The sequence below is a fragment of the Oncorhynchus mykiss genome, unplaced genomic scaffold (assembly GCF_013265735.2).
Source record: "Oncorhynchus mykiss isolate Arlee unplaced genomic scaffold, USDA_OmykA_1.1 un_scaffold_798, whole genome shotgun sequence".
Taxonomy (NCBI): Eukaryota; Metazoa; Chordata; class Actinopteri; order Salmoniformes; family Salmonidae; genus Oncorhynchus; species Oncorhynchus mykiss.
In genome coordinates, this window is record NW_023494245.1 from 1 (window position 1) to 26,864 (window position 26,864).

The following is a 26,864-nucleotide window of genomic DNA, read 5'->3' on the forward strand; positions in this document are numbered from 1 at the left end:
TTAATTTATTGAAATCAAGCCGGATTGATACTGTATACTTTTCAGTGCTTCTGGGCTGTTCTCGACTTCAAACTCATTTTAGACTGATTTCATCTGGACATTCCCCACATCTCAGGAAAAAAAGATGTAGCTTTTAATCCAACAGCATAATGTCAACATTTAAAGATTTGTCTGTGATGTGTATTTTAAGTATGTGTCTTCCCATATGGTCTAGCGGTTAGGATTCCTGGTTTTCACCCAGGTGGCCCGGGTTCAACTCCCGGTATGGGAAAGAATATCTTGTCGTTTGGGATGCACTTGTGTAACAACAGATACTGCATTTTAACTGGCAGCAGTTTCACACAACACAACAATATTCCTCAGCAACAGGAAATGTGACATGTTATGTAGATTCAAATTATACAAGGCATTTTAAACGTTGAATACACTTCATTGCTGCATTTCTTGCTCTGCAGTAAAATTCATGCAACAACAGGAGGATCAAATTAAGATTTGCATCTGTAACAGAAATCCCAAGGAACCTTGTCGGTGACAGAAGCTATGACTGTGTACACTGGCCTAGGTGTGTCCTGACTTCAGCTTGGCTGTGCGGCCAGTGGCGCAATGGATAACGTGTCTGATAACAGGTCAGAAGATTGAATATTTGACTCCTGTTTGGCTCAAAACTAGATTTATTTGACCAAAATCAAGCTGGGAAAAATACTGTATACTTTTCATTGTGTCTGGCAGTTCTCGATTCAAACACATTTTAGACTGATTTTATATGGGACTTTTCTCCAACTCGCTGAGAAAAAGATGGAGCTTGTAATTACAACAAGCATCATTTCAACGTTTATGGATTTGTCTGTGATGTTTTTTTAAAGTAACTGTCTTCCCATATGGTCTGGCTTTTAGGATTCCTGGTTTTCGCCCGGGTTGAACTCCCAGTATGGGAAAGAACATCTTGTCATTTGGGATGCACTTGTGTAAGAACAGATACCACATTTTAACTGGCAGCAGAATCACACAACACAACAATATTCCCTCAGCAACAGCAAATGTGACATGTTTTGTAGATTCATAATTTACAAGACTTTTTAAACATTGAATACACTTCAAGTTTGCATTTCTTGCTCTTCAGTAAAATTCATGCAACAACAGGAGGATCAAATTAAGATATGCATCTGAAACAGAAAACCAAGGAACCTTGTTGTTGACAGACACAATGACTGTGTACACTGGTCTAGCTGTGACCTGACTTCAGCTTAGACTGGGGCCAGTGGCGCAATGGATAACGTGTCTGACTACGGATCAGAAGATTCTAGGTTCGACTCCTGGCTGGCTCGATACTTAATTTAATTGATTGAAATCAAGCCGGGATTGATACTGTATACTTTTCAGTGCTTCTGGCTGTTCTCGCATCACTTCAAACTCATTTTAGACTGATTTCATCTGGACATTCCCCAACATCTCAGAGAAAAAAAGATGTAGCTTTTAATCCACAAGGCATAATGTCAACATTTAAAGATTTGTCTGTGATGTGTATTTTAAGTATGTGTCTTCCCATATGGTCTAGCGGTTAGGATTCCTGGTTTTCACCCAGGTGGCCCGGTTCAACTCCCGGTATGGGAAGAATATCTTGTTGTTTGGGATGCACTTGTGTAACAACAGATACTGCATTTTAACTGGCAGCAGTTTCACACAACACAACAATATTCCCTCAGCAACAGGAAATGTGACATGTTATGTAGATTCAAATTATACAAGGCATTTTAAACGTTGAATACACTTCATTGCTGCATTTCTTGCTCTGCAGTAAAATTCATGCAACAACAGGAGGATCAAATTAAGATTTGCATCTGTAACAGAAATCCCAAGGAACCTTGTCGGTGACAGAAGCTATGACTGTGTACACTGGCCTAGGTGTGTCCTGACTTCAGCTTGGCTGTGCGGCCAGTGGCGCAATGGATAACGTGTCTGATAACAGGTCAGAAGATTGAATATTTGACTCCTGTTTGGCTCAAAACTAGATTTATTTGACCAAAATCAAGCTGGGAAAAATACTGTATACTTTTCATTGTGTCTGGCAGTTCTCGATTCAAACACATTTTAGACTGATTTTATATGGGACTTTTCTCCAACATCGCTGAGAAAAAGATGGAGCTTGTAATTACAACAAGCATCATTTCAACGTTTATGGATTTGTCTGTGATGTGTTTTTTTAAGTAACTGTCTTCCCATATGGTCTGGCTTTTAGGATTCCTGGTTTTCCGCCCGGGTTGAACTCCCAGTATGGGAAAGAACATCTTGTCATTTGGGATGCACTTGTGTAAGAACAGATACCACATTTTAACTGGCAGCAGAATCACACAACACAACAATATTCCCTCAGCAACAGCAAATGTGACATGTTTTTAGATTCATAATTTACAAGACTTTTTAAACATTGAATACACTTCAAGTTTGCATTTCTTGCTCTTCAGTAAAATTCATGCAACAACAGGAGGATCAAATTAAGATATGCATCTGAAACAGAAAACCAAGGAACCTTGTTGTTGACAGACACAATGACTGTGTACACTGGTCTAGCTGTGACCTGACTTCAGCTTAGACGTGGGGCCAGTGGCGCAATGGATAACGTGTCTGACTACGGATCAGAAGATTCTAGGTTCGACTCCTGGCTGGCTCGATACTTAATTTAATTGATTGAAATCAAGCCGGGATTGATACTGTATACTTTTCAGTGCTTCTGGCTGTTCTCACTTCAAACTCATTTTAGACTGATTTCATCTGGACATTCCCCAACATCTCAGAGAAAAAAGATGTAGCTTTTAATCCAACAGGCATAATGTCAACATTTAAAGATTTGTCTGTGATGTGTATTTTAAGTATGTGTCTTCCCATATGGTCTAGCGGTTAGGATTCCTGGTTTTCACCCAGGTGGCCCGGGTTCAACTCCCGTATGGGAAAGAATATCTTGTCGTTTGGGATGCACTTGTGTAACAACAGATACTGCATTTTAACTGGCAGCAGTTTCACACAACACAACAATATTCCCTCAGCAACAGGAAATGTGACATGTTATGTAGATTCAAATTATACAAGGCTTTTAAACGTTGAATACACTTCATTGCTGCATTTCTTGCTCTGCAGTAAAATTCATGCAACAACAGGAGGATCAAATTAAGATTTGCATCTGTAACAGAAATCCCAAGGAACCTTGTCGGTGACAGAAGCTATGACTGTGTACACTGGCCTAGGTGTGTCCTGACTTCAGCTTGGCTGTGCGGCCAGTGGCGCAATGGATAACGTGTCTGATAACAGGTCAGAAGATTGAATATTTGACTCCTGTTTGGCTCAAAACTAGATTTATTTGACCAAAATCAAGCTGGGAAAATACTGTATACTTTTCATTGTGTCTGGCAGTTCTCGATTCAAACACATTTTAGACTGATTTTATATGGGACTTTTCTCCAACATCGCTGAGAAAAAGATGGAGCTTGTAATTACAACAAGCATCATTTCAACGTTTATGGATTTGTCTGTGATGTTTTTTTAAAGTAACTGTCTTCCCATATGGTCTGGCTTTTAGGATTCCTGGTTTTCGCCCGGGTTGAACTCCCAGTATGGGAAAGAACATCTTGTCATTTGGGATGCACTTGTGTAAGAACAGATACCACATTTTAACTGGCAGCAGAATCACACAACACAACAATATTCCCTCAGCAACAGCAAATGTGACATGTTTTGTAGATTCATAATTTACAAGACTTTTTAAACATTGAATACACTTCAAGTTTGCATTTCTTGCTCTTCAGTAAAATTCATGCAACAACAGGAGGATCAAATTAAGATATGCATCTGAAACAGAAACCAAGGAACCTTGTTGTTGACAGACACAATGACTGTGTACACTGGTCTAGCTGTGACCTGACTTCAGCTTAGACGTGGGGCCAGTGGCGCAATGGATAACGTGTCTGACTACGGATCAGAAGATTCTAGGTTCGACTCCTGGCTGGCTCGATACTTAATTTAATTGATTGAAATCAAGCCGGGATTGATACTGTATACTTTTCAGTGCTTCTGGCTGTTCTCACTTCAAACTCATTTTAGACTGATTTCATCTGGACATTCCCCAACATCTCAGAGAAAAAAAGATGTAGCTTTTAATCCAACAGGCATAATGTCAACATTTAAAGATTTGTCTGTGATGTGTATTTTAAGTATGTGTCTTCCCATATGGTCTAGCGGTTAGGATTCCTGGTTTTCACCCAGGTGGCCCGGGTTCAACTCCCGGTATGGGAAAGAATATCTTGTCGTTTGGGATGCACTTGTGTAACAACAGATACTGCATTTTAACTGGCAGCAGTTTCACACAACACAACAATATTCCATCAGCAACAGGAAATGTGACATGTTATACAAGGCTTTTTAAACGTTGGAATACACTTCATGGCTGCATTTCTTGCTCTGCAGTAAAATTCATGCAACAACAGGAGGATCAAATTAAGATTTGCATCTGTAACAGAAATCCCAAGGAACCTTGTCGGTGACAGAAGCTATGACTGTGTACACTGGCCTAGGTGTGTCCTGACTTCAGCTTGGCTGTGCGGCAGTGGCGCAATGGATAACATGTCTGATAACAGGTCAGAAAATTGAATATTTGACTCCTGTTTGGCTCAAAACTAGATTTATTTGACCAAAATCAAGCTGGGAAAAATACTGTATACTTTTCATTGTGTCTGGCAGTTCTAGATTCAAACACATTTTAGACTGATTTTATATGGGACTTTTCCTCCATCATCTCTGAGAAAAAGATGGAGCTTGTAATTACAACAAGCATAATTTCAACGTTTATGGATTTGTCTGTGATGTTTTTTTAAAGTAACTGTCTTCCCATATGGTCTGGCTTTTAGGATTCCTGTTTTTTCGCCCGGGTTCAACTCCCAGTATGGGAAAGAACATCTTGTCATTTGGGATGCACTTGTGTAAGAACAGATACCACATTTTAAACTGGCAGCAGAATCACACAACACAACAATATTCCCTCAGCAACAGAAATGTGGACATGTTTTGTAGATTCATATTTACAAGACTTTTTAAACATTGAATACACTTCAAGTTTGCATTTCTTGCTCTGCAGTAAAATTCATGCAACAACAGGAGGATCAAATTAAGATATGCATCTGAAACAGAAAACCAAGGAACCTTGTTGTTGACAGACGCAATGACTGTGTACACTGGTCTAGCTGTGACCTGACTTCAGCTTAGACGTGGAGCCAGTGGCGCGATGTATAACGTGTCTGACTACGGATCAGAATATTCTAGGTTCGACTCCTTGCTGCCTTGATACTTAATGTTAATTGATTGAAATCAATCCGGGATTGATACTGTATACTTCTCAGTGCCTCTGGCTGTTCTCACTTCAAACTCATTTTAGACTGATTTCATCTGGACATTCCCCAACATCTCAGAGAAAAAAAGATGTAGCTTTTAATCCAACAGGCATAATGTCAACATTTAAAGGAATTTGTCTGTGATGTGTATTTTAAGTATGTGTCTTCCCATATGGTCTAGCGGTTAGGATTCCTGGTTTTCACCCAGGTGGCCCGGGTTCAACTTCCCGGTATGGGAAAGAATATCTTGTTGTTTGGGATGCACTTGTGTAACAACAGATACTGCATTTTAACTGGCAGCAGTTTCACACAACACAACAATATTCCCTCAGCAACAGGAAATGTGACATGTTATGTAGATTCAATTATACAAGGCATTTTAAACGTTGAATACACTTCATGGCTGCATTTCTTGCTCTTGCAGTAAAATTCATGCAACAACAGGAGGATCAAATTAAGATTTGCATCTGTAACAGAAATCCCAAGGAACCTTGTCGGTGACAGAAGCTATGACTGTGTACACTGGCCTAGGTGTGTCCTGACTTCAGCTTGGCTGTGCGGCCAGTGGCGCAATGGATAACGTGTCTGATAACAGGTCAGAAGATTGAATATTTGACTCCTGTTTGGCTCAAAACTAGATTTATTTGACCAAAATCAAGCTGGGAAAAATACCTGTATACTTTTCATTGTGTCTGGCAGTTCTCGATTCAAACACATTTTAGACTGATTTTATATGGGACTTTTCTCCAACATCGCTGAGAAAAGATGGAGCTTGTAATTACAACAAGCATCATTTCAACGTTTATGGATTTGTCTGTGATGTTTTTTTAAAGTAACTGTCTTCCCATATGGTCTGGCTTTTAGGATTTCTGGTTTTCGCCCGGGTTGAACTCCCAGTATGGGAAAGAACATCTTGTCATTTGGGATGCACTTGTGTAAGAACAGATACCACATTTTAACTGGCAGCAGAATCACACAACACAACAATATTCCCTCAGCAACAGCAAATGTGACATGTTTTGTAGATTCATAATTTACAAGACTTTTTAAACATTGAATACACTTCAAGTTTGCATTTCTTGCTCTTCAGTAAAATTCATGCAACAACAGGAGGATCAAATTAAGATATGCATCTGAAACAGAAACCAAGGAACCTTGTTGTTGACAGACACAATGACTGTGTACACTGGTCTAGCTGTGACCTGACTTCAGCTTAGACGTGGGGCCAGTGGCGCAATGGATAACGTGTCTGACTACGGATCAGAAGATTCTAGGTTCGACTCCTGGCTGGCTCGATACTTAATTTAATTGATTGAATCAAGCCGGCATTGATACTGTATACTCTTCAGTGCTTCTGGCTGTTCTCACTTCAAACTCATTTTAGACTGATTTCATCTGGACATTCCCCAACATCTCAGAGAAAAAAGATGTAGCTTTTAATCCAAAAGGCATAATGTCAACATTTAAAGATTTGTCTGTGATGTGTATTTTAAGTATGTGTCTTTCCATATGGTCTAGCGGTTAGGATTCCTGGTTTTCACCCAGGTGGCCCGGGTTCAACTCCCGGTATGGGAAAGAATATCTTGTTGTTTGGGATGCACTTGTGTACAACAGATACTGCATTTTAACTGGCAGCAGTTTCACACAACACAACAATATTCCCTCAGCAACAGGAAATGTGACATGTTATGTAGATTCAAATTATACAAGGCATTTTAAACGTTGAATACACTTCATTGCTGCATTTCTTGCTCTGCAGTAAATTCATGCAACAACAGGAGGATCAAATTAAGATTTGCATCTGTAACAGAAATCCAAGGAACCTTGTCGGTGACAGAAGCTATGACTGTGTACACTGGCCTAGGTGTGTCCTGACTTCAGCTTGGCTGTGCGGCCAGTTGGCGCAATGGATAACGTGTCTGAATAACAGGTCAGAAGATTGAATATTTGACTCCTGTTTTGGCTCAAAACTAGATTTATTTGACCAAAATCAAGCTGGAAAAAATACTGTATACTTTTCATTGTGTCTGGCAGTTCCCGATTCAAACACATTTTAGACTGATTTTATATGGGACTTTTCTCCAACATCGCTGAGAAAAAGATGGAGCTTGTAATTACAACAAGCATCATTTCAACGTTTATGGATTTGTCTGTGATGTTTTTTTTAAAGTAACTGTCTTCCCATATGGTCTGGCTTTTAGGATTTCTGGTTTTCGCCCGGGTTGAACTCCCTGTATGGGAAAGAACATCTTGTCATTTGGGATGCACTTGTGTAAGAACAGATACCACATTTTAACTGGCAGCAGAATCACACAAACACAACAATATTCCCTCAGCAACAGCAAATTGTGACATGTTTTGTAGATCATAATTTACAAGACTTTTTAAACATTGAATACACTTCAAGTTTGCATTTCTTGCTCTTCAGTAAAATTCATGCAACAACAGGAGGATCAAATTAAGATATGCATCTGAAACAGAAAACCAAGGAACCTTGTGTTGACAGACACAATGACTGTGTACACTGGTCTAGCTGTGACCTGACTTCAGCTTAGACGTGGGGCCAGTGGCGCAATGGATAACGTGTCTGACTACGGATCAGAAGATTCTATGTTCGACTCCTGGCTGGCTCGATACTTAATTTAATTGATTGAAATCAAGCCGGCATTGATACTGTATACTCTTCAGTGCTTCTGGCTGTTCTCACTTCAAACTCATTTTAGACTGATTTCATCTGGACATTCCCCAACATCTCAGAGAAAAAAAGATGTAGCTTTTAATCCAAAAGGCATAATGTCAACATTTAAAGATTTGTCTGTGATGTGTATTTTAAGTATGTGTCTTCCCATATGGTCTAGCGGTTAGGATTCCTGGTTTTTCCACCCAGGTGGCCCGGGTTCAACTCCCGGTATGGGAAAGAATATCTTGTTGTTTGGGTTGTTTGGGATTCAAACACCTTTTAGACTGATTTTATATGGGACTTTTCTCCAACATCGCTGAGAAAAAGATGGAGCTTGTAATTACAACAAGCATCATTTCCAACGTTATGGATTTGTCTGTGATGTTTTTTTAAAGTAACTGTCTTCCCATATGGTCTGGCATTTTAGGATTTCTGGTTTTCGCCCGGGTTGAAACTCCCAGTATGGGAAAAGAACATCTTGTCATTTGGGATGCACTTGTGTAAGAACAGATACCACCATTTTAACTGGCAGCAGAATCACACAACACAACAATATTCCCTCAGCAACAGCAAATGTGACATGTTTTGTAGATTCATAATTTACAGACTTTTTAAACATTGAATACACTTCAAGTTTGCATTTCTTGCTCTTCAGTAAAATTCATGCAACAACAGGAGGATCAATTAAGATATGCATCTGAAACAGAAAACCAAGGAACCTTGTTGTTGACAGACACAATGACTGTGTACACTGGTCTAGCTGTGACCTGACTTCAGCTTAGACGTGGGGCCAGTGGCGCAATGGATAACGTGTCTGACTACGGATCAGAAGATTCTAGGTTCGACTCCTGGCTGGCTCGATACTTAATTTAATTTATTGAAATCAAGCCGGGATTGATACTGTATACTTTTCAGTGCTTCTGGCTGTTCTCACTTCAAACTCATTTTAGACTGATTTCATCTGGACATTCCCCAACATCTCAGAGAAAAAAGATGTAGCTTTTAATCCAAAAGGCATAATGTCAACATTTAAAGATTTGTCTGTGATGTGTATTTTAAGTATGTGTCTTCCCATATGGTCTAGCGGTTAGGATTCCTGGTTTTCACCCAGGTGGGCCCGGGTTCAACTCCTGTATGGGAAAGAATATCTTGTTGTTTGGGATGCACTTGTGTAACAACAGATACTGCATTTTAACTGGCAGCAGTTTCACACAACACAACAATATTCCCTCAGCAACAGGAAATGTGACATGTTATGTAGATTCAAATTATACAAGGCATTTTAAACGTTGGAATACACTTCATTGCTGCATTTCTTGCTCTGCAGTAAAATTCATGCAACAACAGGAGGATCAAATTAAGATTTGCATCTGTAACAGAAATCCCAAGGAACCTTGTCGGTGACAGAAGCTATGACTGTGTACACTGGCCTAGGTGTGTCCTGACTTCAGCTTGGCTGTGCGGCCAGTGGCGCAATGGATAACGTGTCTGATAAACAGGTCAGAAGATTGAATATTTGACTCCTGTTTGGCTCAAAACTAGATTTATTTGACCAAAATCAAGCTGGAAAAAATACTGTATACTTTCATTGTGTCTGGCAGTTCTCGATTCAAACACATTTTAGACTGATTTTATATGGGACTTTTCTCCAACATCGCTGAGAAAAAGATGGAGCTTGTAATTACAACAAGCATCATTTCAACGTTTATGGATTTGTCTGTGATGTTTTTTTAAAGTAACTGTCTTCCCATATGGTCTGGCTTTTAGGATTTCTGGTTTTCGCCCGGGTTGAACTCCCTGTATGGGAAAGAACATCTTGTCATTTGGGATGCACTTGTGTAAGAACAGATACCACATTTTAACTGGCAGCAGAATCACACAACACAACAATATTCCCTCAGCAACAGCAAATGTGACATGTTTTGTAGATTCATAATTTACAAGACTTTTTAAACATTGAATACACTTCAAGTTTGCATTTCTTGCTCTTCAGTAAAATTCATGCAACAACAGGAGGATCAAATTAAGATATGCATCTGAAACAGAAAACCAAGGAACCTTTTTGTTGACAGACGCAATGACTGTGTACACTGGTCTAGCTGTGACCTGACTTCAGCTTAGACGTTGGGGCCAGTGGCGCAATGGATAACGTGTCTGACTACGGATCAGAAGATTCTAGGTTCGACTCCTGGCTGGCTCGATACTTAATTTAATTTATTGAAATCAAGCCGGGATTGATACTGTATACTTTTCAGTGCTTCTGGCTGTTCTCACTTCAAACTCATTTTAGACTGATTTCATCTGGACATTCCCCAACATCTCAGAGAAACAAAGATGTAGCTTTTAATCCAAAAGGCATAATGTCAACATTTAAAGATTTGTCTGTGATGTGTATTTTAAGTATGTGTCTTCCCATATGGTCTAGCGGTTAGGATTCCTGGTTTCACCCAGGTGGCCTGGGTTCAACTCCTGGTATGGGAAAGAATATCTTGTTGTTTGGGATGCACTTGTGTAACAACAGATACTGCATTTTAACTGGCAGCAGTTTCACACAACACAACAATATTCCCTCAGCAACAGGAAATGTGACATGTTATGTAGATTCAAATTATACAAGGCATTTTAAACGTTGAATACACTTCATTGCTGCATTTCTTGCTCTGCAGTAAAATTCATGCAACAACAGGAGGATCAAATTAAGATTTGCATCTGTAACAGAAATCCCAAGGAACCTTGTCGGTGACAGAAGCTATGACTGTGTACACTGGCCTAGGTGTGTCCTGACTTCAGCTTGGCTGTGCGGCCAGTGGCGCAATGGATTAACGTGTCTGATAACAGGTCAGAAGATTGAATATTTGACTCCTGTTTGGCTCAAAACTAGATTTATTTGACCAAAATCAAGCTGGAAAAAATACTGTATACTTTTCATTGTGTCCTGGCAGTTCTCGATTCAAACACATTTTAGACTGATTTTATATGGGACTTTTCTCCAACATCGCTGAGAAAAAGATGGAGCTTGTAATTACAACAAGCATCATTTCAACGTTTATGGATTTGTCTGTGATGTTTTTTTTAAAGTAACTGTCTTCCCATATGGTCTGGCTTTTAGGATTCTGGTTTTCGCCCGGGTTGAACTCCCTGTTATGGGAAAGAACATCTTGTCATTTGGGATGCACTTGTGTAAGAACAGATACCACATTTTAACTGGCAGCAGAATCACACAACACAACAATATTCCCTCAGCAACAGCAAATGTGACATGTTTTGTAGATTCATAATTTACAAGACTTTTTAAACATTGAATACACTTCAAGTTTGCATTTCTTGCTCTTCAGTAAAATTCATGCAACAACAGGAGGATCAAATTAAGATATGCATCTGAAACAGAAAACCAAGGAACCTTGTTGTTGACAGACACAATGACTGTGTACACTGGTCTAGCTGTGACCTGACTTCAGCTTAGACGTGGGGCCAGTGGCGCAATGGATAACGTGTCTGACTACGGATCAGAAGATTCTAGGTTCGACTCCTGGCTGGCTCGATACTTAATTTAATTGATTGAAATCAAGCCGGGATTGATACTGTATACTTTTCAGTGCTTCTGGCTGTTCTCACTTCAAACTCATTTTAGACTGATTTCATCTGGACATTCCCCAACATCTCAGAGAAAAAAAGATGTAGCTTTTAATCCAAAAGGCATAATGTCAACATTTAAAGATTTGTCTGTGATGTGTATTTTAAGTATGTGTCTTCCCATATGGTCTAGCGGTTAGGATTCCTGGTTTTCACCCAGGTGGCCCGGGTTCAACTCCTGGTATGGGAAAGAATATCTTGTTGTTTGGGATGCACTTGTGTAACAACAGATACTGCATTTTAACTGGCAGCAGTTTCACACAACACAACAATATTCCCTCAAGCAACAGGAAATGTGACATGTTATGTAGATTCAAATTATACAAGGCATTTTAAAACGTTGAATACACTTCATTGCTGTATTTCTTGCTCTGCAGTAAAATTCATGCAACAACAGGAGGATCAAATTAAGATTTGCATCGTAACAGAAATCCCAAGGAACCTTGTCGGTGACAGAAGCTATGACTGTGTACACTGGCCTAGGTGTGTCCTGACTTCAGCTTGGCTGTGCGGCCAGTGGCGCAATGGATAACGTGTCTGATAACAGGTCAGAAGATTGAATATTTGACTCCTGTTTGGCTCAAAACTAGATTTATTTGACCAAAATCAAGCTGGGAAAAATACTGTATACTTTTCATTGTGTCTGGCAGTTCTCGATTCAAACACATTTTAGACTGATTTTATATGGGACTTTTCTCCAACATCGCTGAGAAAAAGATGGAGCTTGTAATTACAACAAGCATCATTTCAACGTTTATGGATTTGTCTGTGATGTTTTTTTAAAGTAACTGTCTTCCCATATGGTCTGGCTTTTAGGATTTCTGGTTTTCGCCCGGGTTGAACTCCCTGTATGGGAAAGAACATCTTGTCATTTGGGATGCACTTGTGTAAGAACAGATACCACATTTTAACTGGCAGCAGAATCACACAACACAACAATATTCCCTCAGCAACAGCAAATGTGACATGTTTTGTAGATTCATAATTTACAAGACTTTTTAAACATTGAATACACTTCAAGTTTGCATTTCTTGCTCTTCAGTAAAATTCATGCAACAACAGGAGGATCAAATTAAGATATGCATCTGAAACAGAAAACCAAGGAACCTTGTTGTTGACAGACACAATGACTGTGTACACTGGTCTAGCTGTGACCTGACTTCAGCTTAGACGTGGGGCCAGTGGCGCAATGGATAACGTGTCTGACTACGGATCAGAAGATTCTAGGTTCGACTCCTGGCTGGCTCGATACTTAATTTAATTGATTGAAATCAAGCCGGGATTGATACTGTATACTTTCAGTGCTTCTGGCTGTTCTCACTTCAAACTCATTTTAGACTGATTTCATCTGGACATTCCCCAACATCTCAGAGAAAAAAAGATGTAGCTTTTAATCCAAAAGGCATAATGTCAACATTTAAAGATTTGTCTGTGATGTGTATTTTAAGTATGTGTCTTCCCTATATGGTCTAGCGGTTAGGATTCCTGGTTTTCACCCAGGTGGCCCGGGTTCAACTCCCGGTATGGGAAAGAATATCTTGTTGTTTGGGATGCACTTGTGTAACAACAGATACTGCATTTTAACTGGCAGCAGTTTCACACAACACAACAATATTCCCTCAGCAACAGGAAATGTGACATGTTATGTAGATTCAAATTATACAAGCATTTTAAACGTTGAATACACTTCATTGCTGCATTTCTTGCTCTGCAGTAAAATTCATGCAACAACAGGAGGATCAAATTAAGATTTGCATCTGTAACAGAAATCCCAAGGAACCTTGTCGGTGACAGAAGCTATGACTGTGTACACTGGCCTAGGTGTGTCCTGACTTCAGCTTGGCTGTGCGGCCAGTGTCTGATAACAGGTCAGAAGATTGAATATTTGACTCCTGTTTGGCTCAAAACTAGATTTATTTGACCAAAATCAAGCTGGAAAAAATACTGTATACTTTTCATTGTGTCTGGCAGTTCTCGATTCAAACACATTTTAGACTCATTTTATATGGGACTTTTCTCCAACATCGCTGAGAAAAAGATGGAGCTTGTAATTACAACAAGCATCATTTCAACGTTTATGGATTTGTCTGTGATGTTTTTTTAAAGTAACTGTCTTCCCATATGGTCTGGCTTTTAGGATTTCTGGTTTTCGCCCGGGTTGAACTCCCTGTATGGGAAAGAACATCTTGTCATTTGGGATGCACTTGTGTAAGAACAGATACCACATTTTAACTGGCAGCAGAATCACACAACACAACAATATTCCCTCAGCAACAGCAAATGTGACATGTTTTGTAGATTCATAATTTACAAGACTTTTTAAACATTGAATACACTTCAAGTTTGCATTTCTTGCTCTTCAGTAAAATTCATGCAACAACAGGAGGATCAAATTAAGATATGCATCTGAAACAGAAAACCAAGGAACCTTGTTGTTGACAGACACAATGACTGTGTACACTGGTCTAGCTGTGACCTGACTTCAGCTTAGACGTGGGGCCAGTGGCGCAATGGATAACGTGTCTGACTACGGATCAGAAGATTCTAGGTTCGACTCCTGGCTGGCTCGATACTTAATTTAATTTATTGAAATCAAGCCGGGATTGATACTGTATACTTTTCAGTGCTTCTGGCTGTTCTCACTTCAAACTCATTTTAGACTGATTTCATCTGGACATTCCCCAACATCTCAGAGAAAAAAAGATGTAGCTTTTAATCCAAAAGGCATAATGTCAACATTTAAAGATTTGTCTGTGATGTGTATTTTAAGTATGTGTCTTCCCATATGGTCTAGCGGTTAGGATTCCTGGTTTTCACCCAGGTGGCCCGGGTTCAACTCCTGGTATGGGAAAGAATATCTTGTTGTTTGGGATGCACTTGTGTAACAACAGATACTGCATTTTAACTGGCAGCAGTTTCACACAACACAACAATATTCCCTCAGCAACAGGAAATGTGACATGTTATGTAGATTCAAATTATACAAGGCATTTTAAACGTTGAATACACTTCATTGCTGCATTTCTTGCTCTGCAGTAAAATTCATGCAACAACAGGAGGATCAAATTAAGATTTGCATCTGTAACAGAAATCCCAAGGAACCTTGTCGGTGACAGAAGCTATGACTGTGTACACTGGCCTAGGTGTGTCCTGACTTCAGCTTGGCTGTGCGGCCAGTGGCGCAATGGATAACGTGTCTGATAACAGGTCAGAAGATTGAATATTTGACTCCTGTTTGGCTCAAAACTAGATTTATTTGACCAAAATCAAGCTGGGAAAAATACTGTATACTTTTCATTGTGTCTGGCAGTTCTCGATTCAAACACATTTTAGACTGATTTTATATGGGACTTTTCTCCAACATCGCTGAGAAAAAGATGGAGCTTGTAATTACAACAAGCATCATTTCAACGTTTATGGATTTGTCTGTGATGTTTTTTTAAAGTAACTGTCTTCCCATATGGTCTGGCTTTTAGGATTTCTGGTTTTCGCCCGGGTTGAACTCCCAGTATGGGAAAGAACTATCTTGTCATTTGGGATGCACTTGTGTAAGAACAGATACCACATTTTAACTGGCAGCAGAATCACACAACACAACAATATTCCCTCAGCAACAGCAAATGTGACATGTTTTGTAGATTCATAATTTACAAGACTTTTTAAACATTGAATACACTTCAAGTTTGCATTTCTTGCTCTTCAGTAAAATTCATGCAACAACAGGAGGATCAAATTAAGATATGCATCTGAAACAGAAAACCAAGGAACCTTGTTGTTGACAGACACAATGACTGTGTACACTGGTCTAGCTGTGACCTGACTTCAGCTTAGACGTGGGGCCAGTGGCGCAATGGATAACGTGTCTGACTACGGATCAGAAGATTCTAGGTTCGACTCCTGGCTGACTCGATATTTAATTGATTGAAATCAAGCCGGGATTTGATACTGTATACTTTTCAGTGCTTCTGGCTGTTCTCACTTCAAACTCATTTTAGACTGATTTCATCTGGACATTCCCCAACATCTCAGAGAAAAAAAGATGTAGCTTTTAATCCAAAAGGCATAATGTCAACATTTAAAGATTTGTCTGTGATGTGTATTTTAAGTATGTGTCTTCCCATATGGTCTAGCGGTTAGGATTCCTGGTTTTCACCCAGGTGGCCCGGGTTCAACTCCCGGTATGGGAAAGAATATCTTGTTGTTTGGGATGCACTTGTGTAACAACAGACACTGCATTTTAACTGGCAGCAGTTTCACACAACACAACAATATTCCCTCAGCAACAGGAAATGTGACATGTTATGTAGATTCAAATTATACAAGGCATTTTAAACGTTGAATACACTTCATTGCTGCATTTCTTGCTCTGCAGTAAAATTCATGCAACAACAGGAGGATCAAATTAAGATTTGCATCTGTAACAGAAATCCAAGGAACCTTGTCGGTGACAGAAGCTATGACTGTGTACACTGGCCTAGGTGTGTCCTGACTTCAGCTTGGCTGTGCGGCCAGTGGCGCAATGGATAACGTGTCTGATAACAGGTCAGAAGATTGAATATTTGACTCCTGTTTGGCTCAAAACTAGATTTATTTGACCAAAATCAAGCTGGGAAAAATACTGTATACTTTTCATTGTGTCTGGCAGTTCTCGATTCAAACACATTTTAGACTGATTTTATATGGGACTTTTCTCCAACATCGCTGAGAAAAAGATGGAGCTTGTAATTACAACAAGCATCATTTCAACGTTTATGGATTTGTCTGTGATGTTTTTTTAAAGTAATTGTCTTCCCATATGGGTCTGGCTTTTAGGATTTCTGGTTTTCGCCCGGGTTGAACTCCCAGTATGGGAAAGAACATCTTGTCATTTGGGATGCACTTGTGTAAGAACAGATACCACATTTTAACTGGCAGCAGAATCACACAACACAACAATATTCCCTCAGCAACAGCAAATGTGACATGTTTTGTAGATTCATAATTTACAAGACTTTTTAAACATTGAATACACTTCAAGTTTGCATTTCTTGCTCTTCAGTAAAATTCATGCAACAACAGGAGGATCAAATTAAGATATGCATCTGAAACAGAAAACCAAGGAACCTTGTTGTTGACAGACACAATGACTGTGTACACTGGTCTAGCTGTGACCTGACTTCAGCTTAGACGTGGGGCCAGTGGCGCAATGGATAACGTGTCTGACTACGGATCAGAAGATTCTAGGTTCGACTCCTGGCTGGCTCGATACTTAATTTAATTGATTGAAATCAAGCCGGGATTGATACTGTATACTTTTCAGTGCTTCTGGCAGTTCTCGATTCAAACACATTTTAGACTGATTTTATATGGGACTTTTCCTCCAACATCGCTGAGAAAAAGATGGAGCTTGTAATTACAACAAGCATCATTTCAACGTTTATGGATTTGTCTGTGATGTTTTTTTAAAGTAACTGTCTTCCCATATGGTCTGGCTTTTAGGATTTCTGGTTTTCCGCCCGGGTTGAACTCCCTGTATGGGAAAGAACATCTTGTCATTTGGGATGCACTTGTGTAAGAACAGATACCACATTTTAACTGGCAGCAGAATCACACAACACAACAATATTCCCTCAGCAACAGCAAATGTGACATGTTTTGTAGATTCATAATTTACAAGGACTTTTTAAACATTGAATACACTTCAAGTTTGCATTTCTTGCTCTTCAGTAAAATTCATGCAACAACAGGAGGATCAAATTAAGATATGCATCTGAAACAGAAAACCAAGGAACCTTGTTGTTGACAGACACAATGACTGTGTACACTGGTCTAGCTGTGACCTGACTTCAGCTTAGACGTGGGGCCAGTGGCGCAATGGATAACGTGTCTGACTACGGATCAGAAGATTCTAGGTTCGACTCCTGGCTGACTCGATATTTAATTGATTGAAATCAAGCCGGATTGATACTGTATACTTTTCAGTGCTTCTGGCTGTTCTCACTTCAAACTCATTTTAGACTGATTTCATCTGGACATTCCCCAACATCTCAGAGAAAAAAAGATGTAGCTTTTAATCCAAAAGGCATAATGTCAACATTTAAAGATTTGTCTGTGATGTGTATTTAAGTATGTGTCTTCCCATATGTCTAGCGGTTAGGATTCCTGGTTTTCACCCAGGTGGCCCGGGTTCAACTCCCGGTATGGGAAAGAATATCTTGTTGTTTGGGATGCACTTGTGTAACAAACAGATACTGCATTTTAACTGGCAGCAGTTTCACACAACACAACAATATTCCCTCAGCAACAGGAAATGTGACATGTTATGTAGATTCAAATTATACAAGTCATTTTAAACGTTGAATACACTTCATTGCTGCATTTCTTGCTCTGCAGTAAAATTCATGCAACAACAGGAGGATCAAATTAAGATTTGCATCTGTAACAGAAATCCAAGGAACCTTGTCGGTGACAGAAGCTATGACTGTGTACACTGGCCTAGGTGTGTCCTGACTTCAGCTTGGCTGTGCGGCCAGTGGCGCAATGGATAACGTGTCTGATAGCAGGTCAGAAGATTGAATATTTGACTCCTGTTTGGCTCAAAACTAGATTTATTGACCAAAATCAAGCTGGGAAAAATACTGTATACTTCTCATTGTGTCTGGCAGTTCTCGATTCAAACACATTTTAGACTGATTTTATATGGGACTTTTCTCCAACATCGCTGAGAAAAGATGGAGCTTGTAATTACAAACAAGCATCATTTCAACGTTATGGATTTGTCTGTGATGTTTTTTTTAAAGTAATTGTCTTCCCATATTGGTCTGGCTTTAGGATTTCTGGTTTTCGCCCGGGTTGAACTCCCAGTATGGGAAAGAACATCTTGTCATTTGGGATGCACTTGTGTAAGAACAGATACCACATTTTAACTGGCAGCAGAATCACACAACACAACAATATTCCCTCAGCAACAGCAAATGTGACATGTTTTGTAGATTCATAATTTACAAGACTTTTTAAACATTGAATACACTTCAAGTTTGCATTTCTTGCTCTTCAGTAAAATTCATGCAACAACAGGAGGATCAAATTAAGATATGCATCTGAAACAGAAAACCAAGGAACCTTGTTGTGACAGACACAATGACTGTGTACACTGGTCTAGCTGTGACCTGACTTCAGCTTAGACGTGGGGCCAGTGGCGCAATGGATAACGTGTCTGACTACGGATCAGAAGATTCTAGGTTCGACTCCTGGCTGGCTCGATACTTAATTAATTGATTGAAATCAAGCCGGGATTGATACTGTATACTTTTCAGTGCTTCTGGCAGTTCTCGATTCAAACACATTTTAGACTGATTTTATATGGGACTTTTCTCCAACATCGCTGAGAAAAAGATGGAGCTTGTAATTACAACAAGCATCATTTCAACGTTTATGGATTTGTCTGTGATGTTTTTTTAAAGTAACTTGTCTTCCCATATGGTCTGGCTTTTAGGATTTCTGGTTTTCGCCCGGGTTGAACTCCCAGTATGGGAAAGAACATCTTGTCATTTGGGATGCACTTGTGTAAGAACAGATACCACATTTTAACTGGCAGCAGAATCACACAACACAACAATATTCCCTCAGCAACAGCAAATGTGACATGTTTTGTAGATTCATAATTTACAAGACTTTTTAAACATTGAATACACTTCAAGTTTGCATTTCTTGCTCTTCAGTAAAATTCATGCAACAACAGGAGGATCAAATTAAGATATGCATCTGAAACAGAAAACCAAGGAACCTTGTTGTTGACAGACACAATGACTGTGTACACTGGTCTAGCTGTGACCTGACTTCAGCTTAGACGTGGGGCCAGTGGCGCAATGGATAACGTGTCCTGACTACGGATCAGAAGATTCTAGGTTCGACTCCTGGCTGACTCGATATTTAATTGATTGAAACCAAGCCGGGATTGATACTGTATACTTTTCAGTGCTTCTGGCTGTTCTCACTTCAAACTCATTTTAGACTGATTTCATCTGGACATTCCCCAACATCTCAGAGAAAAAAGATGTAGCTTTTAATCCAAAAGGCATAATGTCAACATTTAAAGATTTGTCTGTGATGTGTATTTTAAGTATGTGTCTTCCCATATGGTCTAGCGGTTAGGATTCCTGGTTTCACCCAGGTGTCCCGGGTTCAACTCCCGGTATGGGAAAGAATATCTTGTTGTTTGGGATGCACTTGTGTAACAACAGATACTGCATTTTAACTGGCAGCAGTTTCACACAACACAACAATATTCCCTCAGCAACAGGAAATGTGACATGTTATGTAGATTCAAATTATACAAGGCATTTTAAACGTTGAATACACTTCATTGCTGCATTTCTTGCTCTGCAGTAAAATTCATGCAACAACAGGAGGATCAAATTAAGATTTGCATCTGTAACAGAAATCCCAAGGAACCTTGTCGGTGACAGAAGCTATGACTGTGTACACTGGCCTAGGTGTGTCCTGACTTCAGCTTGGCTGTGCGGCCAGTGGCGCAATGGATAACGTGTCTGATAACAGGTCAGAAGATTGAATATTTGACTCCTGTTTGGCTCAAAACTAGATTTATTTGACCAAAATCAAGCTGGGAAAAATACTGTATACTTTTCATTGTGTCTGGCAGTTCTCGATTCAAACACATTTTAGACTGATTTATATGGGACTTTTCTCCAACATCGCTGAGAAAAAGATGGAGCTTGTAATTACAACAAGCATCATTTCAACGTTTATGGATTTGTCTGTGATGTTTTTTTAAAGTAATTGTCTTCCCATATGGTCTGGCTTTTAGGATTTCTGGTTTTCGCCCGGGTTGAACTCCCAGTATGGGAAAGAACATCTTGTCATTTGGGATGCACTTGTGTAAGAACAGATACCACATTTTAACTGGCAGCAGAATCACACAACACAACAATATTCCCTCAGCAACAGCAAATGTGACATGTTTTGTAGATTCATAATTTACAAGACTTTTTAAACATTGAATACACTTCAAGTTTGCATTTCTTGCTCTTCAGTAAAATTCATGCAACAACAGGAGGATCAAATTAAGATATGCATCTGAAACAGAAAACCAAGGAACCTTGTTGTTGACAGACACAATGACTGTGTACACTGGTCTAGCTGTGACCTGACTTCAGCTTAGACGTGGGGCCAGTGGCGCAATGGATAACGTGTCTGACTACGGATCAGAAGATTCTAGGTTCGACTCCTGGCTGGACTCGATATTTAATTGATTGAAACCAAGCCGGGATTGATACTGTATACTTTTCAGTGCTTCTGGCTGTTCTCACTTCAAACTCATTTTAGACTGATTTCATCTGGACATTCCCCAACATCTCAGAGAAAAAAAGATGTAGCTTTTAATCCAAAGGCATAATGTCAACATTTAAAGATTTGTCTGTGATGTGTATTTTAAGTATGTGTCTTCCCATATGGTCTAGCGGTTAGGATTCCTGGTTTTCACCCAGGTGTCCCGGGTTCAACTCCCGGTATGGGAAAGAATATCTTGTTGTTTGGGATGCACTTGTGTAACAACAGATACTGCATTTTAACTGGCAGCAGTTTCACACAACACAACAATATTCCCTCAGCAACAGGAAATGTGACATGTTATGTAGATTCAAATTATACAAGGCATTTTAAACGTTGAATACACTTCATTGCTGCATTTCTTGCTCTGCAGTAAAATTCATGCAACAACAGGAGGATCAAATTAAGATTTGCATCTGTAACAGAAATCCCAAGGAACCTTGTCGGTGACAGAAGCTATGACTGTGTACACTGGCCTAGGTGTGTCCTGACTTCAGCTTGGCTGTGCGGCCAGTGGCGCAATGGATAACGTGTCTGATAACAGGTCAGAAGATTGAATATTTGACTCCTGTTTGGCTCAAAACTAGATTTATTTGACCAAAATCAAGCTGGGAAAAATACTGTATACTTTTCATTGTGTCTGGCAGTTCTCGATTCAAACACATTTTAGACTGATTTTATATGGGACTTTTCTCCAACATCGCTGAGAAAAAGATGGAGCTTGTAATTACAACAAGCATCATTTCAACGTTATGGATTTGTCTGTGATGTTTTTTTAAAGTAACTGTCTTCCCATATGGTCTGGCTTTTAGGATTCTGGTTTTCGCCCGGGTTGAACTCCCAGTATGGGAAAGAACATCTTGTCATTTGGGATGCACTTGTGTAAGAACAGATACCACATTTTAACTGGCAGCAGAATCACACAACACAACAATATTCCCTCAGCAACAGCAAATGTGACATGTTTTGTAGATTCATAATTTACAAGACTTTTTAAACATTGAATACACTTCAAGTTTGCATTTCTTGCTCTTCAGTAAAATTCATGCAACAACAGGAGGATCAAATTAAGATATGCATCTGAAAACAGAAAACCAAGGAACCTTGTTGTTGACAGACACAATGACTGTGTACACTGGTCTAGCTGTGACCTGACTTCAGCTTAGACGTGGGGCCAGTGGCGCAATGGATAACGTGTCTGACTACGGATCAGAAGATTCTAGGTTCGACTCCTGGCTGGCTCGATACTTAATTTAATTGATTGAAATCAAGCCGGGATTGATACTGTATACTTTTCAGTGCTTCTGGCTGTTCTCACTTCAAACTCATTTTAGACTGATTTCATCTGGACATTCCCCAACATCTCAGAGAAAAAAAGATGTAGCTTTAATCCAAAAGGCATAATGTCAACATTTAAAGATTTGTCTGTGATGTGTATTTTAAGTATGTGTCTTCCCATATGGTCTAGCGGTTAGGATTCCTGGTTTTCACCCAGGTGGCCTGGGTTCAACTCCCGGTATGTGAAAGAATATCTTGTTGTTTGGGATGCACTTGTGTAACAACAGATACTGCATTTTAACTGGCAGCAGTTTCACACAACACAACAATATTCCCTCAGCAACAGGAAATGTGACATGTTATGTAGATTCAAATTATACGAGGCATTTTAAACGTTGAATACACTTCATTGCTGCATTTCTTGCTCTGCAGTAAAATTCATGCAACAACAGGAGGATCAAATTAAGATTTGCATCTGTAACAGAAATCCCAAGGAACCTTGTCGGTGACAGAAGCTATGACTGTGTACACTGGCCTAGGTGTGTCCTGACTTCAGCTTGGCTGTGCGGCCAGTGGCGCAATGGATAACGTGTCTGATAACAGGTCAGAAGATTGAATATTTGACTCCTGTTTGGCTCAAAACTAGATTTATTTGACCAAAATCAAGCTGGGAAAAATACTGTATACTTTTCATTGTGTCTGGCAGTTCTCGATTCAAACACATTTTAGACTGATTTTATATGGGACTTTTCTCCAACATCGCTGAGAAAAAGATGGAGCTTGTAATTACAACAAGCATCATTTCAACGTTTATGGATTTGTCTGCGATGTTTTTTTAAAGTAACTGTCTTCCCATATGGTCTGGCTTTTAGGATTCCTGGTTTTCGCCCGGGTTGAACTCCCAGTATGGGAAAGAACATCTTGTCATTTGGGATGCACTTGTGTAAGAACAGATACCACATTTTAACTGGCAGCAGAATCACACAACACAACAATATTCCCTCAGCAACAGCAAATGTGACATGTTTTGTAGATTCATAATTTACAAGACTTTTTAAACATTGAATACACTTCAAGTTTGCATTTCTTGCTCTTCAGTAAAATTCATGCAACAACAGGAGGATCAAATTAAGATATGCATCTGAAACAGAAAACCAAGGAACCTTGTTGTTGACAGACACAATGACTGTGTACACTGGTCTAGCTGTGTCCTGACTTCAGCTTAGACGTGGGGCCAGTGGCGCAATGGATAACGTGTCTGACTACGGATCAGAAGATTCTAGGTTCGACTCCTGGCTGGCTCGATACTTAATTTAATTTATTGAAATCAAGCCGGGATTGATACTGTATACTTTTCAGTGCTTCTGGCTGTTCTCACTTCAAACTCATTTTAGACTGATTTCATCTGGACATTCCCCAACATCTCAGAGAAAAAAAGATGTAGCTTTAATCCAAAAGGCATAATGTCAACATTTAAAGATTTGTCTGTGATGTGTATTTTAAGTATGTGTCTTCCCATATGGTCTAGCGGTTAGGATTCCTGGTTTTCACCCAGGTGGCCCGGGTTCAACTCCCGGTATGGGAAAGAATATCTTGTTGTTTGGGATGCACTTGTGTAACAACAGATACTGCATTTTAACTGGCAGCAGTTTCACACAACACAACAATATTCCCTCAGCAACAGGAAATGTGACATGTTTGTAGATTCAAATTATACAAGGCATTTTAAACGTTGAATACACTTCATTGCTGCATTTCTTGCTCTGCAGTAAAATTCATGCAACAACAGGAGGATCAAATTAAGATTTGCATCTGTAACAGAAATCCCAAGGAACCTTGTCGGTGACAGAAGCTATGACTGTGTACACTGGTCTAGCTGTGACCTGACTTCAGCTTAGACGTGGGGCCAGTGGCGCAATGGATAACGTGTCTGACTACGGATCAGAAGATTCTAGGTTCGACTCCTGGCTGGCTCGATACTTAATTTAATTTATTGAAATCAAGCCGGGATTGATACTGTATACTTTTCAGTGCTTCTGGCTGTTCTCACTTCAAACTCATTTTAGACTGATTTCATCTGGACATTCCCCAACATCTCAGAGAAAAAAAGATGTAGCTTTTAATCCAACAGGCATAATGTCAACATTTAAAGATTTGTCTGTGATGTGTATTTTAAGTATGTGTCTTCCCATATGGTCTAGCGGTTAGGATTCCTGGTTTTCACCAGGTGGCCCGGGTTCAACTCCGGTATGGGAAAGAATATCTTGTCGTTTGGGATGCACTTGTGTAACAACAGATATTGCATTTTTAACTGGCAGCAGTTTCACACAACACAACAATATTCCCTCAGCAACAGGAAATGTGACATGTTATGTCGATTCAAATTATACAAGGCATTTTAAACGTTGAATACACTTCATTGCTGCATTTCTTGCTCTGCAGTAAAATTCATGCAACAACAGGAGGATCAAATTAAGATTTGCATCTGTAACAGAAATCCCAAGGAACCTTGTCGGTGACAGAAGCTATGACTGTGTACACTGGCCTAGGTGTGTCCTGACTTCAGCTTGGCTGTGCGGCCAGTGGCGCAATGGATAACGTGTCTGATAACAGGTCAGAAGATTGAATATTTGACTCCTGTTTGGCTCAAAACTAGATTTATTTGACCAAAATCAAGCTGGGAAAAATACTGTATACTTTTCATTGTGTCTGGCAGTTCTCGATTCAAACACATTTTAGACTGATTTTATATGGGACTTTTCTCCAACATCGCTGAGAAAAAGATGGAGCTTGTAATTACAACAAGCATCATTTCAACGTTTATGGATTTGTCTGTGATGTTTTTTTAAGTAACTGTCTTCCCATATGGTCTGGCTTTTAGGATTCCTGGTTTTCGCCCGGGTTGAACTCCCAGTATGGGAAAGAACATCTTGTCATTTGGGATGCACTTGTGTAAGAACAGATACCACATTTTAACTGGCAGCAGAATCACACAACACAACAATATTCCCTCAGCAACAGCAAATGTGACATGTTTTGTAGATTCATAATTTACAAGACTTTTTAAACATTGAATACACTTCAAGTTTGCATTTCTTGCTCTTCAGTAAAATTCATGCAACAACAGGAGGATCAAATTAAGATATGCATCTGAAACAGAAACCAAGGAACCTTGTTGTTGACAGACACAATGACTGTGTACACTGGTCTAGCTGTGACTTGACTTCAGCTTAGACGTGGGGCCAGTGGCGCAATGGATAACGTGTCTGACTACGGATCAGAAGATTCTAGTTTCGACTCCTGGCTGGCTCGATACTTAATTTAATTTATTGAAATCAAGCCGGGATTGATACTGTATACTTTTCAGTGCTTCTGGCTGTTCTCACTTCAAACTCATTTTAGACTGATTTCATCTGGACATTCCCAACATCTCAGAGAAAAAAGATGTAGCTTTTAATCCAAAAGGCATAATGTCAACATTTAAAGATTTGTCTGTGATGTGTATTTTAAGTATGTGTCTTCCCATATGGTCTAGCGGTTAGGATTCCTGGTTTTCACCCAGGTGGCCCGGGTTCAACTCCCGGTATGGGAAAGAATATCTTGTTGTTTGGGATGCACTTGTGTAACAACAGATACTGCATTTTAACTGGCAGCAGTTTCACACAACACAACAATATTCCCTCAGCAACAGGAAATGTGACATGTTATGTAGATTCAAATTATACAAGGCATTTTAAACGTTGAATACACTTCATTGCTGCATTTCTTGCTCTGCAGTAAAATTCATGCAACAACAGGAGGATCAAATTAAGATTTGCATCTGTAACAGAAATCCCAAGGAACCTTGTCGGTGACAGAAGCTATGACTGTGTACACTGGCCTAGGTGTGTCCTGACTTCAGCTTGGCTGTGCGGCCAGTGGCGCAATGGATAACGTGTCTGATAACAGGTCAGAAGATTGAATATTTGACTCCTGTTTGGCTCAAAACTAGATTTATTTGACCAAAATCAAGCTGGGAAAAATACTGTTACTTTTCATTGTGTCTGGCAGTTCTCGATTCAAACACATTTTAGACTGATTTTATATGGGACTTTTCTCCAACATCTCTGAGAAAAAGATGGAGCTTGTAATACAACAAGCATAATTTCAACGTTTATGGATTTGTCTGTGATGTTTTTTTAAGTAACTGTCTTCCCATATGGTCTGGCTTTTAGGATTCCTGGTTTTCGCCCGGGTTGAACTCCCAGTATGGGAAAGAACATCTTGTCATTTGGGATGCACTTGTGTAAGAACAGATACCACATTTTAACTGGCAGCAGAATCACACAACACAACAATATTCCCTCAGCAACAGCAAATGTGACATGTTTTGTAGATTCATAATTTACAAGACTTTTTAAACATTGAATACACTTCAAGTTTGCATTTCTTGCTCTTCAGTAAAATTCATGCAACAACAGGAGGATCAAATTAAGATATGCATCTGAAACAGAAAACCATGGAACCTTGTTGTTGACAGACACAATGACTGTGTACACTGGTCTAGCTGTGACCTTGACTTCAGCTTAGAC

General features: G+C 39.6%; 31 non-coding genes across 31 annotated transcripts; all 31 read left to right on the forward strand.

The window, feature by feature from the left end:
* The first annotated feature begins 199 nt into the window (after nucleotides 1–199).
* Nucleotides 200–271, forward strand: trnae-uuc. The gene has a single exon. It is a non-coding gene; the product is annotated as a tRNA-Glu (tRNA).
* Nucleotides 272–1,252: 981 nt separating this feature from the next.
* Nucleotides 1,253–1,325, forward strand: trnar-acg. Its single transcript has one exon. It is a non-coding gene; the product is annotated as a tRNA-Arg (tRNA).
* Nucleotides 1,326–1,540: 215 nt separating this feature from the next.
* trnae-uuc lies at nucleotides 1,541–1,611 on the forward strand. Its single transcript has one exon. It is a non-coding gene; the product is annotated as a tRNA-Glu (tRNA).
* A 984-nt stretch (nucleotides 1,612–2,595) lies between these two features.
* Nucleotides 2,596–2,668, forward strand: trnar-acg. Its single transcript has one exon. It is a non-coding gene; the product is annotated as a tRNA-Arg (tRNA).
* Nucleotides 2,669–3,929: 1,261 nt separating this feature from the next.
* trnar-acg lies at nucleotides 3,930–4,002 on the forward strand. The gene has a single exon. It is a non-coding gene; the product is annotated as a tRNA-Arg (tRNA).
* Nucleotides 4,003–4,212: 210 nt separating this feature from the next.
* trnae-uuc lies at nucleotides 4,213–4,284 on the forward strand. The gene has a single exon. It is a non-coding gene; the product is annotated as a tRNA-Glu (tRNA).
* Nucleotides 4,285–5,541: 1,257 nt separating this feature from the next.
* trnae-uuc lies at nucleotides 5,542–5,614 on the forward strand. The gene has a single exon. It is a non-coding gene; the product is annotated as a tRNA-Glu (tRNA).
* A 983-nt stretch (nucleotides 5,615–6,597) lies between these two features.
* On the forward strand, nucleotides 6,598–6,670 carry trnar-acg. Its single transcript has one exon. It is a non-coding gene; the product is annotated as a tRNA-Arg (tRNA).
* A 208-nt stretch (nucleotides 6,671–6,878) lies between these two features.
* Nucleotides 6,879–6,950, forward strand: trnae-uuc. The gene has a single exon. It is a non-coding gene; the product is annotated as a tRNA-Glu (tRNA).
* A 1,268-nt stretch (nucleotides 6,951–8,218) lies between these two features.
* On the forward strand, nucleotides 8,219–8,292 carry trnak-uuu. The gene has a single exon. It is a non-coding gene; the product is annotated as a tRNA-Lys (tRNA).
* A 550-nt stretch (nucleotides 8,293–8,842) lies between these two features.
* Nucleotides 8,843–8,915, forward strand: trnar-acg. The gene has a single exon. It is a non-coding gene; the product is annotated as a tRNA-Arg (tRNA).
* A 1,267-nt stretch (nucleotides 8,916–10,182) lies between these two features.
* On the forward strand, nucleotides 10,183–10,255 carry trnar-acg. Its single transcript has one exon. It is a non-coding gene; the product is annotated as a tRNA-Arg (tRNA).
* Nucleotides 10,256–11,523: 1,268 nt separating this feature from the next.
* Nucleotides 11,524–11,596, forward strand: trnar-acg. Its single transcript has one exon. It is a non-coding gene; the product is annotated as a tRNA-Arg (tRNA).
* A 210-nt stretch (nucleotides 11,597–11,806) lies between these two features.
* Nucleotides 11,807–11,878, forward strand: trnae-uuc. Its single transcript has one exon. It is a non-coding gene; the product is annotated as a tRNA-Glu (tRNA).
* Nucleotides 11,879–12,863: 985 nt separating this feature from the next.
* trnar-acg lies at nucleotides 12,864–12,936 on the forward strand. The gene has a single exon. It is a non-coding gene; the product is annotated as a tRNA-Arg (tRNA).
* A 209-nt stretch (nucleotides 12,937–13,145) lies between these two features.
* trnae-uuc lies at nucleotides 13,146–13,218 on the forward strand. Its single transcript has one exon. It is a non-coding gene; the product is annotated as a tRNA-Glu (tRNA).
* Nucleotides 13,219–14,184: 966 nt separating this feature from the next.
* trnar-acg lies at nucleotides 14,185–14,257 on the forward strand. Its single transcript has one exon. It is a non-coding gene; the product is annotated as a tRNA-Arg (tRNA).
* A 210-nt stretch (nucleotides 14,258–14,467) lies between these two features.
* Nucleotides 14,468–14,539, forward strand: trnae-uuc. The gene has a single exon. It is a non-coding gene; the product is annotated as a tRNA-Glu (tRNA).
* A 985-nt stretch (nucleotides 14,540–15,524) lies between these two features.
* Nucleotides 15,525–15,597, forward strand: trnar-acg. The gene has a single exon. It is a non-coding gene; the product is annotated as a tRNA-Arg (tRNA).
* A 206-nt stretch (nucleotides 15,598–15,803) lies between these two features.
* Nucleotides 15,804–15,875, forward strand: trnae-uuc. Its single transcript has one exon. It is a non-coding gene; the product is annotated as a tRNA-Glu (tRNA).
* A 984-nt stretch (nucleotides 15,876–16,859) lies between these two features.
* On the forward strand, nucleotides 16,860–16,932 carry trnar-acg. Its single transcript has one exon. It is a non-coding gene; the product is annotated as a tRNA-Arg (tRNA).
* A 595-nt stretch (nucleotides 16,933–17,527) lies between these two features.
* trnar-acg lies at nucleotides 17,528–17,600 on the forward strand. Its single transcript has one exon. It is a non-coding gene; the product is annotated as a tRNA-Arg (tRNA).
* A 203-nt stretch (nucleotides 17,601–17,803) lies between these two features.
* On the forward strand, nucleotides 17,804–17,874 carry trnae-uuc. The gene has a single exon. It is a non-coding gene; the product is annotated as a tRNA-Glu (tRNA).
* A 982-nt stretch (nucleotides 17,875–18,856) lies between these two features.
* On the forward strand, nucleotides 18,857–18,929 carry trnar-acg. The gene has a single exon. It is a non-coding gene; the product is annotated as a tRNA-Arg (tRNA).
* Nucleotides 18,930–21,131: 2,202 nt separating this feature from the next.
* On the forward strand, nucleotides 21,132–21,203 carry trnae-uuc. The gene has a single exon. It is a non-coding gene; the product is annotated as a tRNA-Glu (tRNA).
* A 983-nt stretch (nucleotides 21,204–22,186) lies between these two features.
* trnar-acg lies at nucleotides 22,187–22,259 on the forward strand. Its single transcript has one exon. It is a non-coding gene; the product is annotated as a tRNA-Arg (tRNA).
* Nucleotides 22,260–22,468: 209 nt separating this feature from the next.
* Nucleotides 22,469–22,540, forward strand: trnae-uuc. Its single transcript has one exon. It is a non-coding gene; the product is annotated as a tRNA-Glu (tRNA).
* Nucleotides 22,541–23,524: 984 nt separating this feature from the next.
* On the forward strand, nucleotides 23,525–23,597 carry trnar-acg. The gene has a single exon. It is a non-coding gene; the product is annotated as a tRNA-Arg (tRNA).
* Nucleotides 23,598–23,806: 209 nt separating this feature from the next.
* Nucleotides 23,807–23,878, forward strand: trnae-uuc. Its single transcript has one exon. It is a non-coding gene; the product is annotated as a tRNA-Glu (tRNA).
* A 318-nt stretch (nucleotides 23,879–24,196) lies between these two features.
* trnar-acg lies at nucleotides 24,197–24,269 on the forward strand. The gene has a single exon. It is a non-coding gene; the product is annotated as a tRNA-Arg (tRNA).
* Nucleotides 24,270–25,813: 1,544 nt separating this feature from the next.
* trnae-uuc lies at nucleotides 25,814–25,885 on the forward strand. Its single transcript has one exon. It is a non-coding gene; the product is annotated as a tRNA-Glu (tRNA).
* The last annotated feature ends 979 nt before the right edge of the window (nucleotides 25,886–26,864 follow it).